The sequence below is a fragment of the Falco cherrug genome, chromosome 4, assembly GCF_023634085.1.
Source record: "Falco cherrug isolate bFalChe1 chromosome 4, bFalChe1.pri, whole genome shotgun sequence".
Taxonomy (NCBI): domain Eukaryota; kingdom Metazoa; phylum Chordata; class Aves; order Falconiformes; family Falconidae; genus Falco; species Falco cherrug.
Genome location: NC_073700.1, coordinates 109,191,470 through 109,206,374, shown reverse-complemented (window position 1 = coordinate 109,206,374; position 14,905 = coordinate 109,191,470). Strand labels below are relative to the sequence as shown.

General features: G+C 44.1%; 1 protein-coding gene across 1 annotated transcript in view; it reads right to left on the bottom strand.

The window, feature by feature from the left end:
* JAZF1 (JAZF zinc finger 1) overlaps nucleotides 1–14,905 on the bottom strand; it is a 195,088-nt gene that overhangs the window by 179,640 nt on the left and 543 nt on the right. The gene's annotated exons all lie outside the window — the stretch shown is intronic.

Sequence of the window (14,905 nt, the reverse complement as noted above, 5' to 3'; positions counted from 1 at the left end):
ACTGCGGTTATCTGAGCACTTGAACACAGCTGACAAACATGCACTTAACAACACACTTCATTATTACTACATTTTTGAGGCAGGCAAACATACAGGCTTTTCTGTGTTCTCCTCCAACCAAGATATCTGCTGAAGTCCACATCTCCCCAAGCCAGCCAATGTGTTATTCAAGCCATTCTCATAAGGTCACATCATCATTACTGGATGTCTTTCATATTACAACACATCCTAAGCAACAGAAACAAAATTACAGCTAAACAAGTGCCTACTAAACAAAGTCCATCAGATCACGAGATTTGATTTGAGCGCACTGCGTTTCTACAGCACAGAAACAGCTCTGTGCTTTCCCCTGTGCCAGCCCCAGAAACAGCATCCAAGAAGGGAAGATGGAGCTGCCTCTATACAGATTACCTCTTGCTACCATGGTTTTTCTCAGGCCACCGGGTAGGAAGAGCAGCCAGGCTCAGTTTAGTCAGTGTAAGTACTACAGTTTTTCCACGTAACAATTGATCAGCTTTGTTCAACCAAAGCACGTATGTCAATTTTAAAAACGCACTCCATATCGAAAAGAGACACCACAGAAGACCATCAGTTTTCAGAGGGTGAAGAGCTCAGCACTTCCTAAATAACAACCCCTCTAGAAAAGTATCCTATGCTGATTATGCAAAACTTAGGGTACCTGCTGTCATCCTCCAATTCACCCGTTCTCCCCTCTCAAAGTGAAGAAAACTCAAGAGTGTATCTGTGGATGTATGACAGTCAAAGTGTTACAAACAGAACAGTATCACAGTTGCGCTTTTCTCCGGGATGCACAGCCCAGCAAACACCTGTGCAAGCGGAGGCACCGAAGAGTGCATGGGTCTCAGTGTCCGCCAGCATGTGACAGTCCATCAGATACCGTACGGTCAAGCTCCTGTTTTGTTGAACTCACATGGGTATGTGCTCAACTAGAAGTGGCAGTATGCTGTCTGCCCAGGTAAATTCATACTGCTTAGGGCACGATTACTCACTAGCTGGTTTTTTTTTTTTTAGCAATCTTTCCACATCCTACTGCAAATCCATGACAACATAGCATCAACTAGCAGAGAGCAAGGAGACAGGAGGACTGTGAGGCTTCATCTGCCTAATGATCAACAACACACTATATTCCACCGCGCAAGAAGGATAGCAAGAGAAGCAGATTTCATGTGCCATGTTGTAAGATGCTCTGGGGCTCAAAACTTACAATACAGAGCAGTTCAACCTGGTGCACTGCATTTGCTGTCTCAGATGCTTGTGAGATAGAAGTCTAGCTTGAAAAGGAATCCAAATCAGATTTGTATCTACCCAAACACAAATGTGAAACCTTCTCGTAATGAACTTGATGCTTATGTTCTGCTCTTAGGAAAAAGTTGGGGGTTGGGGTGGAAACAACAAACCAACCACTTTGCTTTCTTAAGTGCTTGACATTAGCCCTGCCTACTGGATTCTAAAAACTGCCATCATGCAAGATGTGCAGCCGCTTAAGTCCAGAGGTTCGAAGGTGGGAAGCTGCAATGAGCTCATGGTGAGTAAATCAGTGTACAGATTGGGAAAGGAGGTCCACATAAACAGTCTCAAAATTAGCTGCAGACTGCCTACCAGAGGAGGTACTATTAAGAAGTTTGTTTTACTAAGCCACCTATCCACCACAACCAGGTAGGAAGCAACTAAAGGGTACCCAGAGGGGAAGGCCTTTATGATCTTGAGAAAAGATCTGTTCTGCTGTAGAACCACTGGAAGGAGAAAGGGGAAGGAGGAGAAGAAAAACAAACAAACAAAAAGAATAATTAAAAAAAGCAGTTCTACTACAGCAGCAACAAAACAATGCTTGTTTACAAGGGATGGGCCACCAGCCCAACATTTAACAAATACAAGGACTCCAAACAGGATGGCTTTAAAACTGACCTTAAGAGAAAGTGTACTGTACTCTTGGAAGAGGATACATCCTATCAAGTAGGAGATTGCTTATTTCTTCACCAGGAGTGCTTCAGCACACACAACCAGTAACTGGAGCCAGTGTTCTGAACACTGCCCTTTGGATAGCACATATGGTTCTCAGCATCCTGAGCAGCAAAGCCAAGCAAAAAATTTCAAGTCTCAGGTATGTAGTCTGCTTCAAAATGAAAATATGGAGGGGAGTTATCTACATACAGATCATTATGGAGCTGCCTCTATACAGAGCTACATAAAATGAGTTCAAAACCAGCACCACCACAGGTCACCTGCAGAGAAGGGTAATTCAAAATACTAAGAGAAGTTGAGACAGTGTGAAAAGGTAGCCACAATAACGTACAGAAATTATCTGATAGGAGGAGGTGTTTAGTTAATATGAACAAGAGAGGTTTTCAAGATAAATTAGGTAAGGACTTTGTGGGCAGTGTACTCAGGATACTTTTGGCATCCACTAAGAGCTCAATCTCATCAAGTACAAGCAGACTGCATTAACAACCCAAACATCCAACCCCAAAGTGATTCAGGAGAAAGTAGGTGGCCTGTATACTTGCTCCTGAATTAGGGATGTCTCTGGCTAGCAAGAAAAAAACGTTTTTGTTCAGACAGGTAACTCTGCCTAGCTTCTGAAATTCAAAAACTCCAACCAAGACCTCCTATTAAAGAGCTCATTAAAAAAAAGACAGAATCCTTTGTCTTTCACAAACTCCCTTCCTTCCTTGCTTCAACTTTTCTTCAACTTTACTCCTTGCTATACCCTGCTGCTTTGTTTTCTCTAGAAGACAGACAGTGAGCATTAGGAAAAAGATACCAGACATCAGTAAAGAATGGAACCAGTATGTGCAGATCCAAGTCACCTCAACCCTGAAACTGCATTAGTTCTTCAGTTTGAAAGCCAAACATAATGCACACATGAAGATGAGAAAGGCACCTTCTGTATCTATATGGTTAATGTACTGACATGGCGAGTACAGTACATACTATTATGCCTGTGTTAAGTGTCCTGTTTCTAAGCCACACCTGCCCTACAAGGCATCAAAAATAAATAAATTAGACCAACCAGCATTTACAACAAAAGACGACTTTGAGATTTTACAGGGTGAAGCGGTTCAGTGATTCTAGGACAGAGGAGCAGCAGCAGCAGCCTGATAGAAAGGCTCCAACAAACCACTCATCTGTGGAGCAACAGAAGAGAACAGAACGAACAGTCAGACAGGTCAGCAGTAGGTAAGCACACACACCAGCTGGAGGTTTGGTTTTTGTTTTTTTTTTTATTAAAGCAGTAACAGAACAGTAGGCAATTTCTGATTTCCCTAAAAAGCCTAAAGCAGGTACCACCAACTCTACCACAGAATGCACGTGTAACACCTTTCTAGGTGAAAACTTATCATGCAAAGGAAAAACCGCTTTGGGGTACCCAGAACCAAAGTCTGTGATCTGTGGATCTATGTGTATGTGTAGCAGAACACTCTGCTGAACATAACTGCTGATCAAAAGCTAAACACCACCAGAGCAGTTTCCTCCATGGACAGTAATGGGTAGGTATGGAATTCATAATCCCCTTCCTTCCACCACCAGTCAGAGCTTGGCAGATCAGAAGAAAGACAGCAGGTGATGAGGAGAGCTGGATTTTCCTGGTTTAGGAAGCAAAGCTAGGACAGAACAGAAGAAAGAAAGAGATAAACGTCCATCTTTGTTCCACAGGTCAACACAGATGAGAAACAAATATTTTTTTTTTAATTCCACCCCCCAGTTTGTATATTGTTTTTGCAGTCATGAAAGGATGACTAATCCCACACAAGTGTCTTCCCAAAATACAGACACTGGAAAGTTTATTTTCTTCTTACCTCTTCAGTGTACCATCTTGTGTCAATTTGCCAAAACTAAGTATCTGAGCTCTTTCTAACTACCTCTTTTCAGTTCTCACTTCTTATCCTAACCACCTGCATCACTGCAGGCTTCTGAAAGAAATACTCACTTGGCCTTCAATTACAACTAATATTTTAAAATTTTACATACAGAAAGATCAGCATGAATTATTGTTCCCAATTATCAAGATAACATGTCTAATGGAATACAATGACTGCATAATAAATTTTAAATTACATGACATAAGTTAACAATCCTTTCTAGAAAACTGTATAGGCAGTTCCATGCCATTGTTCTATCCACGCAACACCAGTAGAGATTATGAACAAATACTAACACACCTTCAATATTTATGCACACCTGCTACTACAGAAGAAGCAATTGCAAAATTTTGTGTTTGGGCCCAGTCTTGAATTCACAAGGTACCAGCTATCTTTAGCAGCCACTTACACCACTGCAGGCAACACTCCACTCCTTTCCTTAGGGTTTGGGAGCTGGAGCAAGGGAATTTTGTTTCCAGATGCAAATTCTATGGCTTCCATATAGGCAGGATCAGGGAAGAGGCATTACTTTGTTTCCAGAATACCTGGTGGTAGTAAGCAATCCTGTGGCTGGCACACTGTGCTGTTTGCAAGAACAGAAGGGGCATTAGCTGTACACCCACACTTCAGAGGTCAGTGGAATAGTGTAGAATTAGGGTGTAACTGCTACAGGAAGCACACTTTTTATTTAAAAAAGAAAAAAAGGAAAAAGTTGGGTTGCCACTGAGGAAAAAAAATGCAGCTATCAATTAACCCAATATATCTCCAAAACATTCATTAAGCTTATAAATTAATGTTCATTTTTATTATATTTGTTTTAATATTTGAAATGCATTTGAGGCCATATGTACAGTTCAGGTATAGCAAGAGCAGATACAGTATACCTTGCCCATATCTTTCATGATGATTTCTAACTCAGGTATGAAAACTGCTGCAGAACTAAAATTCAGGTAAACATTGGTCAAAACCTTTTTTTTTTTTTTTTTAAATAGTTAAAATCCAACCACTTAGAATTAAAATACAAGAATGCAACCAAAAATATCCACATAAGGTAACAGCAACAAATACCTTTTCCCCATCTTGGGCATCCAATTATTGTCACATACCTGAGCAAGCTCTTGATATTTACCCTGGCTCTAGAAGCAGGTTGAGCAAGCCACTAAAGCTCCCTGGCATATAACTATGTTCCACATCACAGTATCCAACATAGACTTTATCTCCTCACTGAATCGGGTCTAGCAAGAACCCCAGGTAATTGCCCCAAGGTAACTGTCAGCAAAGACGGGGTATTTGATCTGTTCTGAAGGCAGGTTCTTGCACCCTCTCAAAAAACTTGCCAGCAAGAAAGGGGTTATTCTGGATAGCTGAAACAAGAAGAAGACAGGTACAGGTAGCTAACTCCCTGGATAGCTGCCCTAGGACTGAGACCAAAATCTGGAACCACTGTTAAGCAGGGCTGCTGAAGATAAATCACAAGGACTGATAACAGCTATAGTGCCAGCATTTCGCATCTGAAAGAGCATTTACATACTTCAGGAGTACGTAATCAATTTAAGAGATTTTCAGAAGTGTAAGGAAAATGCAATTATTAGCAATGCTAGGGCTGCGTGGCAAGAGTCCTACAACACAGCTAGAAAGTTTCTCTGAAGCATAGCAAGTGCTTACACTGAGCCTGGGATAAGGAAGACCCCCTACCATAGTCATGTGAAATGAAAGTGCACACAAAAAACCCCCCTACATAACATTATCTTCCCACCCTCCACAATCATCACACTACTACCTTGCCCCATGTCCTCCCAGGAGCACAGAGCACTTACAACTATAGTAAAGGACCCCAGATCTTCCTAGTTCCTCCCTGGAAGGCTGTGCAACCATAGGATTTTATTGTAAACATCTTTCAGCTTTCCCTTTTCCTTCCAAATATCATAGTAGTTCTAAGCAATCTTTAGTGGCTTTGTTACTGTCAATGAAGTTGTCAACGCCTGGTCCACCCTGCCACATCCATGGTACTCCACATTTGGATGAGTAACTGCCAGCCCGGGCGCACGAAGCAGCATACTCCTGAGCCTCTTCCCCTTTCTCTGCTGTTCCTGCTGTGGAGATTTTTTGCTCCTCTTCCACAAATTCATCTTTTTCACATTAGCATACTCATTGAGTGAGTCAGGAAGCTCTTGCAGTATGGCCCAAACAAATTTATGGGAAAAAGCAGTTATTTGGGGTTTTCCTTAGAATTCCACTTATCTTTCCCCTCCCTCTATTAAAAAAAAAAATATATGGTCAGATAATGAAGACTTGATGCCTCAGTAGGAAGGCTCTGCAGGCATCCCAAGAGCTAAACAGGATAAACCAGCTCCCTGGCCACAAACTGAGAGAGATAAGAGTGGTTCACTCCCCCCCACCCCCCATCAAAACTGGGACCTTAACAACTCTTACATCACCCAGTTTAACCCAGTACAACCATCAATGATGCCTGTGAGGCAGCAGACACTTCTCTACTGAACAGCAAGTAGGGAAGTTGCAACACTTCAACAGATTGCTAGAAAAAACATATGAACTGTCAGGGTTTCCCTACAAGTTTGTCACTTGGATTGACATCAGTCCTTTGATCTGAAGACAAAGTAAGCAAGGGTAGACCGCAGTAATTCGGTGTGCAGCTTTCACCTGCCGTCAAGCATCTCATACCTACATGAAGGCTTTAAATGCATTGTGAGGTCACTCCCATAACGCTAATACACACACACACACTCTGATGATACACAGCAGGACCGCATCAAAATAACTGAAATAATGGCATAGTGTTATTCACTGAATGCCACTGTCATCTACCACATGATGGGCTCGGTCCACATTCATGGGCCCATGCCAATCTTATGTAGCATGATCTCTTGCGTCTTAAATCCTTAACCCACCTCCCGGTTTCTGGGTTACAGTTCCACTTGCTTCTATTGGGGTAATTCCCAGAAAGTAAGATGGTGACTACAGTACTGAAGATGTGATACTTTACAACTATTTCTCCTTTCCACAGCATACCTGGATATTCAGCAGTTCAATTTTTAGTCAAAGAATTTTTACTATCTGTTAAAATAAGCTGGGGGAAAAAATTAATTTCCAGAAGGAACAGAAACATTTGCAACTTAAGTTTGACAAAGAGGTCTTGGGTGGGGGAAAAAGAAAAGAAAATGGGGGGAGGGGAGAGGGAAATCTCAGAAGTGTCCAAATATTTCATAAATTTAAAAAAAAAAATAAAATCATTTTGTTGGAGCAGTTTCAGCAACACCAACATGTCAAAATGAAAGCACTCCGCTTTTCACAGAAAACTTAAAAAATAAGATGGCCTCTATTAGCATGCAGTGAAATCTTTCCCAAAATCAGAAGAAATGCTTCCAAATTCATGCACAATTGAGTTCTAATCTTTTTGGCCATAGAGAACTGACTAGCCTGGCTTCAAAATCCACTCAATTTTTCCCCTTAAACTGCTAAATTTCTTTTATGTCTACTCCATCCTTTTTAACACAAGTTGGAACATCAAAAAGATATAACTAACACCTGTACTTAAGTCAAATTAATTCTTCAATGAATTACAGTATCTTAAATGAAACTGCACAGTAGTAACACACTCCATCCTGGGCACTCATCAGAGACACCAACAGCACCACGGTGTCATCAGCATCCCTGGTGAAGAAACCCATTCCCCTTGTTTATTATGGCACAAAGTTAAGAAGGAGCCTCCTAAGAATTCCGGGTAAGAACACAAATAGTAATAGCAAAGAAAAATAATTCAACCATAAACTGGAATAATACTTCTACAGATCAGAATATTGCTCCAGCCTCTCTTTACTAAAGAAAAGTGTAATAAATCACATCTAGTCCCCTGAAAGCATTTCCAAAAGTCCCAAGATAGAATTAGACACTGAGTAACAGGAATTGGTGGTTTAATTTTAATTGTGAAATTATTCACTGAGACAGTCCCTCAAAACCAAGGACTTTTTTTTTTTTGTTAAACACAGCTGATTTATCAAATCAATTCTCTAATTGCCACTGTTTCAAATTAACACTAAAATTTCTGTCTCTGCCTTTCACAAAGTGTATATAGCCGCTATTTACTTAGACATTTATCATCCAAATTTTGAATTACCGTTGCTTACTAGAGACAAATAAAACTAATTCCCAGTGAAAAAAAGCATATTCAAAAAAAATATCTATAAACAAACAAAAAAAGCACACTCAGGAGCAACATAAAGAGTACACTGGAAGCAGCTGGCCTTCACTGTTTATTTCTTTTGCATTAAAGTGTTCTGCAGCTTGACACAAAATATTTCTGATTACTTGTTTGTACTTGCATTATATTACATAAGAGGAAGGAACAGTAGGTAAGATAAGTCTACAGACTGAACAGATCTGTTCCTTCGTCTCCCAGCATCACCTCTTCCTCAAATTATTTTTACTTATACAATTCCTGGTCTTTTCACATTCCCCATGAAATAACGAAGTGAAAAAAAGATTATCTGACTGGCGGCCACCTAATTATTTTACAATTCTCGTATGGACTGCAGGTTAGCTACGAAAACATCCTCTCACGCCCAGAAGAATACACATGATAATTATCATCACTATAAGTTTCCCCCACAAAGGTGAGTATGCCCCGCACAAGTGAAGTATAAACCTTCTGCCACAAGTTACCTGATGGTTTTTTAGTTTTTCTGACTTGTATCTCTGTAGGCCTGTTGGTGCACAGGAGTTGCAATCTCTGCCAGTGGTAGGGATGCAGCCCTGCAATGGGCCTCACCCAAAGCTACTCAAGCCGGGGAAGGAAAAAGGAAAGATCCCTACTAGCTTTATGTGAGGCCTTCACTCTTATAAAGGAAAAAACAGTTTGCAGCATGTTCACAGATTTTGTTTTCAGCACTTTCTTCCTAGAAAATACACCACTCAAGCTTTATGCCATTAAAATACTTCATGCCTTAGCCTCGATGTACTTGGTGACCTCAGAACAAGAACAGATTTCACTTCACAGAAGTATCAAAAATCGTGTTTTAGTTAAAGTTTAATGGCAATTCCATTTACCATCATACGATTAATATAACCTAGAATGTTTTTATAAATGTTGCACTTATATTTTACCACAATTTAAATTCAAAACTGAAGAGCAAAGGAAACCACACTTGGAACTGGAAAATAATCCAAAAACCTGCTCTGCTCGAGATTACAAGCGGGGGAAAAAAGTGCCGATTGGAACTGTTAGTCAAAAAAGACTATTTGATGGGAAAGCCTTCCTGAAATAGAAGAGCCTTTCTCACAAGATGAACTTGCAAAGCGAGTAACTAACACCCTTGGAACATACATCCTTCCACATGACTCTGAAATGCATTTTCAATAAATAACAAAAGTCGCAGATGTAAAAGTACTGTGGATGAACTTCAGATAAATGTAACCAGAAATGCAGAAAGCTGCTTTCCATGAACATAATTAGTACCACTGCTGAGGTAAACACATGTAACTGTTCATTTATTTTGCAAGGCCACGCGTTCATGTGCATTACTGGCAACTGAGCTCGGGTCCGCCCTCCCATTTCCAGACACGGAACAAAGCACGCCATACACCTACTTGCCACATCATTCCCAGTGTAAAAAGCCTTGGGTTAGGATCTATCACCTCTTCAATTAAAACAGCCAGTCTCATGTTAAATTACACATTGAGCAAACGCTAAAAGAAAGTTACATGACAGTAACCACTTAAACAAGATTCACACTCTCCTGAAGGGCTCAGCTTCAAGCAAACAACACCTTTCACACAGACTTAAGTTTGCTGGGCAGACCGTAAATGCTGGTGTGTAGCCCCTCATCCTCACCTTTGGCAACATAAAAGGGTTGCATTTTTTTTATATTTGTTTTACACAACATACTGTGGGCTCCAATATAGAATTGTGATCTACGTCATCCTGCACTTTATCCAACGTGCTGCTGGTGGAAGTTTGGGCAACACAGGAGAGGGGAGCGAGGCACGCTTGTTAGCAACACCAAATGCCATTTTTGCATATGCTCACAGCCAGCCTGTAAATTCAACACCTTTTACTATCAAAGCAAGGACACGGCACAAGGGTTACTAGCATCACCGAGAAAATACTGAAAGGGCCAACTTTAAGCAACCTGCATGCATTCAGCAATGGATTATTAAACCACTTGAGCTCTTTGCTGTGCGGCCTGGCCCCTTGACTGTCTACTATTAAATAAGAATTGAAGGCACTGAAGGGTAGCAAATGTCAAAGTTACCATCAAACACAGAATTTCATAAGCCTCCTTCCTGCTCGATACGACCTGAACTTTCCCGATGGGTAGTATTTCATTTGGTCTGTCTTCTGCAACTATTCTTCTATTGAAGAAGTTTTATTTTTCCGCTAATCCTACCACTTAGAAAAGCAGCTGCCTCTGCTCCTACAAGCAAGTACTGTTTTGTTGCAGGACCCATCCTAATATTTGGGAATCAAGTCAACTTTGACGAGAAGCATCACAGCTCCCAGTTCCAACACCAATACTACACAAATACCTCGCTGGAAGCTATCCAACACTGGGAATTCTTACAAAGTTATGATGAGATACTCAGCAACAGTAGATCATCTCAGTTTGTACAATTACTGTACAAGCAGATGGTTTGGGGGTTTTTTTCCCTTCAAATTCTTCTAGCAGTTTCAGTGCAATACCATTAACAAACTCTATTTCCACTAACATAGCAGCGTCTTCAGATTTACCTTTTGTATCTCTCCCTACCCACTTTTCCATCTCTGGGTCCACCACTGTATGTTCCGATACTCATATCATTCACATCCATTTCCTCAAATGCTCAACGAATCTCATGAGAAGCAGGACTGCTCACAACAGCCTTACAGCTACACAGATGCACATGGCGTATCAGTACTCATGAACCAAGTGAACACATAGTGGCTCATAGAAGCAACCATCTCACCTGCACATGTGATTGAAAATATTCTTCAACTATAAATACAAAGCAAAAGTTAAAATGAAGAAACTGATGTCACCAAAATCTGATTAAGAGATTCAGTTTAAATATTGGCTCTTCAGCATCAGAGTAAACTTTGTATTGGCAACTAGCTTTAAGGAGCTACTCGCCCCACACACACACACTCTAAAGGATGCAGTTCAGCTATGGGTAGATTGAGGAAGAATCAAATTGGAGTGGGGGGAAGCCCCCCCCAAAACCCAGAAATCAAAGAATCAAAAGCATGTGACCCCCTGGACCTCTATGAACAGCTGAAAATGCCCCAGAAGATTACTTATACCACGTTTAAACTTAAATGCCATTTCACAAACACTCCATGCAACCAGAGGTGCTGTTCTTAACACACAGCTGAAGACACAGCCAGGACTGCAGAAATGCAGTAAAATTTGCCATGTTGGCGCAGCTGAATACTCAGCAGTTCAGGGTTGGGTTTTGGTTTTGGGTTTAGAGGGTTTTGTGGTGTGTTTTTTTTTTTTTTTCTCTCCTCTCTTGACACTACTATGGGGAATTGCCTGGATGAAGTCCATTCCATTTTACAGTGTGAATCTGGCAAACAGCAGTAAATTAGGCCTTTTGCTCCCAGACTAGAAACATCAGAAAAGTCAACCAATCTACCCACAAGGGATCAGAACAGCTAAAACCAAGAGGCATCGAGATGGCCTAACAAACAGCCTCTCTTCTCGGCACACTCGCAGAGAAGGTAACAGCATTTTAGGTTGCTTGGACAACATGCTGGAAGAAAAAGCTCACAGAGCAGCATTTACTAATCAGCAGTTTTAAATAACAATGTCTCTTTTCAGCTGTGAGCCACAGAAGGTGTGAATACACTGTTTGATAGTATTGCTACAGACTAAAAGAGACTGCAGAAGGTCTCACTGCAGTAGGGCATCACAGAAGACACCAGAGCACCACTCCCGAGCTAGCCTAATTCTTCCAAGTCTTCAATACATAAACACCAACCCCAGAAAGCAGCCGATAATGCATAGCACCACCTCAGAGTTAAATACTTAATCCAATGGGCACAACTCTCCCAAAGTTATCCGCACCGATACTTTTTGGTGGCCACTACAATTTAAGAGAAAAAAAACACTTGTACACTGAATTATTTCATTACCATATGATTATTCAAGAGTGTATGTTATGCGTAAGACGAGCAACTACAGAATCCTTAAGAAACCAATTATGTTCTGTCCCCAGAATGCCCCAACAGTGTTGCCTTATATTGAGCCTTACTTGCAAGGTTGACCAAAAAAACATCCCTTGGTAAGTATTTGTTGCCACTTTTTCAGAGACACAATACGGCTCTGAAAAATGATGAAGTTCTTAGCAGCACTCCACTGATGAAGTGAATGATTACCAACCCATCCCGTGAAATGTGGCAGAGCAGAAGCACTGCAGCAACCAGATCATCAAGAGCCCATGCCATACACACCTTCCAACCGGAGTTATTTGCAGCATCAAGTTTATTATCTGCACCGTAACACCACCTGCCCAGCACTCACCCACTTCAGTTTAAGCTAATAATGGAATACATTAACTCAATCAAGTTTTCATTACTCCTGCAGCACACACACAGAATGTCCAAAGCAATATACATCTTTATATGGTATTTTACTCTTTGCTCTATATGCCAAAAAATACAGTCCATTTTTAAAGCAAAAAAATTAGCACATATTTCTAGACCTGTATGACAGCAAAATTTGGATGCTGCTTGCATCAGACTTACCCAGAAAGTAATTCCGACATGAGCTCCTATTCAGGTTAACCACCTTTTGGCTGAACACTTCTCTGGTGAGTTTTTGTAGATTCTCATCCTTCCAGCTATGCCAGTACCCCCTCACACACACCAAACCATACAGCTCAGCCTCCACCTGAGAACTGAGATCCGTACCCAGTGCCACCAGTGTAACTCCCTACTGATTCCTCCAGTATTTGACACAGGTGAGTAACATAACACAGCTGCATCTTGTATTCACAAGCAGGTCAAGTTTAACCTACCATCACACTCAGGTGATTAAAGATGAAACATAAGTGACTTTATGTCATTCTCCACCAGCCTGTACTGAATCAGCTGCATGTGTGACACGGTACGTGCAAAGTTTCAGTTGTGTGTCCTGCAAGTCTTGGCAAAGACATACTCAATTAAATGTATGTGTGTTCAATCTGTAATACTTTAACTTTGAGGTGAGAAAAAAAAGTAATGAATACTGGCTGTAGAATACACAATTATTAAGAAATTACAGTACTTCAGCTCCTCTCTGCAGAGAAGTCTCAGAACTGGTGACTGGGGATTAAACAGCAATGCACAGACCACATGGGCTGGACCGTATCTTTTCTGACACCTTGTGGGCTGTGGCACCTAAAGGCTGATAATCCAGTTGAGGGCCACACTAGATGACTTACGAGCTTTCATTTTGGGAAACTGTTCCCCCCCCCCCCCCCAGCTTTACTGGCGTAACGTGGCACACTGTGTAGGAAAAGCTAAGAATCTGAGATCCACAAAAACCCCAACAATATCACAACAGTATGCCTGCACCACGTCGAGTCATAAATTACAGAGTTTTGCGGTGTGTGGTTTTGTTACCTCATACTAGGCATCGTGATAATTATGAGAACCACACCTTTCATCTCGCTGACCTATAACATTACATTAATGTAACATTACACTTGCAATTTAAGCTTCAGTCATTTTTTTCAGGTATTCAGGCCCGCCTATTAAAACTTAATAAACTGCAAGGCACGGTGCTGCAGCAGCACGTTTCCTTGTATCTCTAGTGAAACACGGGAGTCTCCAGCCCCTGGGCACTTAAAACTTCGGCCTCTCCCCCCCGATTTTAAAACTCGGTCTGCTTCAAAGAAGTAGCTCAAATTTTGGCGGTTTAAGCATTACATTTTATTAGCAAAAAGAGAAAGCCGAGGCGCCTCGGAGGGGAAGCCGCGGCAGCGCACCTGCGGAGGCCGGAGCGCCAAGGTGCGGGGCGGCGGCGGCCCCGCGGCAGTGCCGTGCCCGGCGCAGCGCCCAGGCGCTCCCCTCGCAGCCGGGGCGGGCGGCGCGGTGCCGGCCGGCGGACCCTCCCGCACGCCAGGAACGCCTCAGGCCCGGCCGGGCGCGGGCAGGCAGGTCCCGCCGCAGGGGGAGAGGGAAAGTTGGCGCCCGCGGCCGGCCGGGAGCCGCGCCGCCCCCTCCTCCCCTGGGCGCCGCCCGCTCTGCCGAGGGGCGGCCCCGGCGGCCCCTGCGCACGCTCCCGCCCGCCCGCCGCCCATGAGGCGCCCTCGCCGGGAAGGCACTGACGAGTCATCGCCCCGCCGCCCGCAGGCCCGGCGGCGTCCCCGCCCCCGCGCCCCTGGCGGGACGGGCAGCTAAGGGGAGCGGGGGGCGGCGGCCGTAGCGCGGCGGCGGCGGCGGCGGGGGGGGGTCGGGGAGCCTACAGGTGATGATCCAGCGCGGCGCTGCCCGGCTCGCCCGCCGTGGCCTGGCCTGGGCTCCGCGGGTAACGGCAGCGCGTCCCCGCGCGGCCGCCTTCGCCTCCCGCCCGGCCGGCCCCGGGGGCTGCACCGGCGGGGCTGCGCCCGCCCGCCCGCCGCCGCCGGGCCCTCCCTCCACGCCCACCGCGCCGCCGGCCCCGGCCTCCCTCACGCCGTCGCTCCGCCGAGAGGCGCCTCCAGTGCTGCGGCGGCCGGCGCGGCCGGAGCGCGACCCGTCCTCCCCACCACACCTAGCAACAGCGCTGACAGGACGCAGCGGCGGCGGCGGCGGGAGGAGGAGGAGGAGGAAGCGGAATGGCTGCCGCGGCGGCGGCTCCCTCCCTCCCTCCCTGGAGCCCTGACAGCCAGAGCCGGGGCGGAAGCAGCAGGCGGCGTGCTGTGCCCGTCCTCCTCCCTGCTCCACCGCCTCCTCCGGGCTTCTGCACTCCCTCCTGCTAATGCAAACTAACTCCCCCTCGCCAGGCCGGCGGGCTGCACGCCTCCCCCGCACCCACCCATGCCGCCGCCGCGCCGCACGCCGCCTC